We start from the raw sequence: 4,983 nt of genomic DNA on the forward strand, positions 1-4,983 counted from the left end.
CGATTGAATAATGCTTTTAAAAAGTCTATGCAAGAAAATATTGTGAATCTAGCTGATTGGAAACGGATGCATTTATATTATACATAATGGTTATATCTATTCATTCGATGTATGTTCATGATTTAACCAACGTTAAATAATGCCACATGCTAATGAAATATATTTAAGCTGTCTATTATAGAATCAAAATTAAATGCCCGTGTATATTTGGCATATTTGATATTTATGCATATTGAATTGTAGGACAAAGCATGTGTTACAATGGTTTAACCATTGTTTAAACCAGTCACATACCTCTGCGAAACAAACCTGAAACGATATTTCTATACTCTTAGAATTTAGAAAGTCATTCAAAAATATCTGTCTTCCCAATCTTCTTTAGGCAACCAATATATTCCACCAGTACGTATGAAAAAGCTATTTTTCTTTCAAAGAGAAGAAAATAATAAAAAAAGAATCTAGAATTAAAACCATTGTATATGAGACTATATATATATAAAAAAAATGTATATATCTATCTACCTATCTATCTATCTATCTATCTATCTATCTATCTATCTATCTATCTATCTATCTATCTATCTATCTATCTATCTATCTATCTATCTATCTATCTATCTATCTATCTATCTCTTTGTTCCTTTGCCCCTCTCTCTCTCTATAGATATATGTGTGTGTGTGTGTGTGTGTGTGTGTATAAAAGATATATGTGCATGTGTATTTATGTAAAATCTAACGGTATTCTTAAAGGATTTAAGAAAGCGTTTCATCGGTTTTCATATTGCTACATTTCCAAAGTACTGCAGATAAATGTTGTTATGGTAACTCTCTGTGGTATATAGAAAAACCTACAATAGCTAAAGCCAGTTTGGCATCAGAATGACAAAAAACGATTTTCATCATAGTTAATGCTTAGTAACATATTTGAGAGAAATAAGTTTATTGAGGCAACACAAACGAAGACAAAAGAAGACAAACGGAGAGTAATACAAAACATGGTCTCCTATTTAGAGAGCTCTCCTTCAAGAAAGTTTTTCCCTTTATTAAATATCTAAACGTAAATAGGTAAGTTTGTTCTATTAAAATATTCGATGTATTATATTTCTCGGAGTAGATGTTTATCTATGCCTCCCTTCGTATTTCTATAGTAAGACTATCTATCTGTCTATCTATCTATCTATCTATCTATCTATCTATCTATCTATCTATCTATCTATCTATCTATCTATCTATCTATCTATCTATCTATCTATCTATTTGTCTGTCTGCCTGTGCATATACATACATACATATCAGTTCATACATACACGCAATCATATGTGCACACGCGCGCGCATAAAATACAACCACATGAATATATATGTGTGTATATATGTGCTCATGTTTGAGTGAGAGTACGTGTGCATGCTTATGTATGCATGTATATATATGTATGTATATATATATACACACACACACACACACACACACACATATATATATATATATATATATATATATGTATGTATATTCGCGTATGCGTGTGTTTGTCTATATATAAGAGTGAGGATGTGTAGGCATGTTTGCATGTGTACGTTTGTTACAGTATATAAGTACGTACGTGCGCATATATATATATATGCACACAAACACACATATACACAGCATTACACACACCCATATATATATATATTACTATGTATAGATCGTTAGCCACTACACACATTTTTTCTCTCCTTGTTTTTTCTGTGTACCTTTCTGTAGAAGAGCGTAGGCTCGAAACGTAAAATACTTGTTCTATTCCTGAGTGCTATACTAATACATCTGTTCGTTTTGTATACCACCTGTCTTTTTCTTTTGCTTTTTCGAAAACTTTCCGTATATATATATATATATATATTATATATATATATATATATATATGTAGCTTGCCATTTACTGCACATTTCCATATACATCCTGACTGTATGATTCATTTCACGTGTATGATTCATTTCACGTGAAATTTTGGGTTCAATTCCACCTCGAGACAGTTGGGACAAGTGTTTTCTACCATAGCTTTCAGTCGATTAAAATCTCCAGATGAGACGAGGAGACTTCCCCGGTTCATAGATGATAGCCTGAAAGAGTGATCCGGTGTGTTTAAAGACGCCCTATGTATTCAGGCCAGTTTTCTTGTTTGATTATAAGTTGCTCCTTACATTCTAGAATATAATACATATATACGCACAGAAGCACGCGCGCGTCCACACACGCACATATACACGCACACATGTTTGTGCATGTACGTATGTGAATGACATGAGAGGTGGGTGAGAATGAGGGGAGCATATAAAGACAGACTAATTAGCAAAATATAGGTTCGAAAAGATATGGTTATAATCTCGAACATGGGATACGCTTTCTGACAGAATTCAGTTTATCAGTATGATTTTATATTTGTTATCCTCGGATGGCATGACTACCATTTGTTGATGGGAATCACTAAAAGTGTATGTGAATAATACACAATATCCCTCGGCTCTCTTGTAGTGTCCAAATCATTGTTTTAAGGAAATTGCCATTAACCTAATCGCCCTTTTTAATGAGTAAGTAGTAATAAAATACATATGTTTAAAGAAACAATATCCTGATCCTCTTTCGAATTTAGATTGAACGAATTTCTTTGCACGTTATTTTCTTAAATATTCGCTATACATCCAAATACAGTAATTATAAAATCTCTGGGGTCGAAGTAGGGCACCGAGTTATAACTCGCACTGTTAATGCCTTCAGGAAAATCGTTTTAGACGGAAATATTCATTGTTTCACATATTGAGTGATAGAGAAAATGAGACTGCAGTGATAAAATTTCATTTGATTGCTCTACTTTTGACGATAAAAATTTACGACATTGCAATCACTGTGAAAAGTACAAAATTAGGGGCTTGTCTTAGAATTGTTTTGCAACTTGCGGTCGAAAATTTAAAGTCATTCCCAGAACAGATGAAGTTTTGCAACAGCATGATTAAAATTTGTGAGGTGCAACAGAAATGGTTTTAGAACTGCCTTAATCTCGAAGAAAACTGTGCTACGATGAACAGTTTGATATGCAAAATGTAAATAAATGTGAGTATAACGGATATTTTCTTACATTATTTACATTAGACAGATATTTACAAAAAGTTATTTAGCACTCAGTTTCAGCCGAAGCAACTTACAAAGCGAGAATAACTCCGAAAGAAATAAAAAAATCTTCGACTTATACGCAGAATTAACGTATTTCTGACATCACGGACAATTTTAGCATTATTTCTTTCTGATCAGCGCGATCTAGTCCTCTGAAACCAGCAAGGTCAAGCTTATTACATTTTTTTCTGAAGTGTTAAAGTTTGGAGGATATATCAAGAAGATAATTTTTTGTACATAACAGTTAATATCTTTGGACATATTTGGAAATAATAAATTACATCTAGAACTGTCCGAACTTTTGGACATATCTGTACTTCGTATAAATATAAAGAAGAAAACACGTTTAGGCTGACATATAGAGAGGAATGTTTCGTATACATACGTAGATTTGTCGGGTTTAAAGATTTTATAATTCAGTTTTGGTAACTGAAGACAATTTAATTTTTGGAGCTATCGAAAAATGTCTTTTACCTAATAATACAACTGAAAAGATGCATTATTTGTGGCATATGCGCAACAACTAAGTTTCTGCAACTAACTGCATTACAGGTTATATTGGCAACTGAGATTTGGTTGCTTTAATTTGTTAATTAAGGTATATCAACCGGTGAAGTATTGAAGTGTTTGTGGAACTTGAAATTACTACCAATTTAAAGTGTTAACACATCGAGCTACTGTCGTTCATCTAAAGATTTACACATTCTTCATTATAAACACAAACAGTGATAGAAACGACGTGATTGTTACAACGGTGATGGTGTCAATTTATGTGTCAGGGGCGTTAAGTGAAATCTGAGATTCATGTAATTTCAATGAGAATCTATACAGAAATATCTGTAAATTGTGTTTGAAACATTTCAGCCTGACGCCCGGCGCAACAGAAGATAAATGATGACGTGTGAGCGGGTTTGCAGCGGTCAAATGAACCGCGGAGATGACAGAGCCACCGACTGAATGCCTTGCAGTCAACATTTTATGTTGTGTCTTGTGATTTTATTGAGATCCTCCTCCTCCTAACATGAGTATCAGTGACGTAATCAGATCAAAAGTAAGTGGCCTTGTGCATTAGCAAGAAATCAATAAATATTCTACAGGAGGAAAACGTTGGAGTTATGCAAACAAGAGAGCGACAAATAATTTTTTTTTTTACAATATTCAGTTTCATTTTTCTAGCTTTCCAAATGAGATATTCTCAGAGTCAACATTCATAATTCAATGCCATTAAATTAGACACCTGTCAAGTAATTGAGATTTTCTTCTTACAATTCACTATAACCACTCTCCAAAACATATTTTGGGCATTTTTAGGAAACAAGGAACTGCGAGTTCAAACACAGGAGCATCGCGACTTCAGCATGTTCACAGAATTTTTACAACAATAAGCATCTAATATTGGTTTCAAGTTTTAGCCCAAGGCCAGTAAACTCCTGGGGAGAGTAAGTCGATTATATAAACCCTAGTGTTTAACTGGCAATTATTTTAACAACCCGAAAAGGATGAAAGGCAAACCCGACTTTGGCAGAATCTGAAATCAGAACAAATCTGAAATCATTGAGTATTTTGCCAAACGTACTAACGATTCTGCCAGCTCACTGTCCTGTAAGTATCTGATATGATGGGAATCGATTTAAGATTAATTGACGTAAGACCGAAAAGTTTTGTATCTCAATAATAATGTTCCTCTTATATTAACGCTTATGTCTTATAAGGGATGAACCTCTTAAAAATGTAATTTTGTATTTGTTTATCATACAATTTCAAATGTAGAAATGTCGAATCGAGAGACAAATAGGAGTTCAGTGTTTTGCACGTACGTGGCCTCAATCTGTGTCC

At 33.3% G+C, this 4,983-nt stretch overlaps 1 long non-coding RNA gene across 1 annotated transcript; it reads left to right on the forward strand.

Annotated features, from left to right (window-relative positions):
• Window positions 1-807: 807 nt before the first annotated feature.
• On the forward strand, window positions 808-4,271 carry LOC118765553. Its single transcript, XR_005001415.1, has 3 exons — window positions 808-1,065; window positions 2,960-3,087; window positions 4,012-4,271. It is a non-coding gene; the product is annotated as an uncharacterized LOC118765553 (long non-coding RNA).
• Window positions 4,272-4,983: the final 712 nt, after the last annotated feature.

This window comes from Octopus sinensis, linkage group LG12, assembly GCF_006345805.1.
Source record: "Octopus sinensis linkage group LG12, ASM634580v1, whole genome shotgun sequence".
NCBI lineage: Eukaryota > Metazoa > Mollusca > Cephalopoda > Octopoda > Octopodidae > Octopus > Octopus sinensis.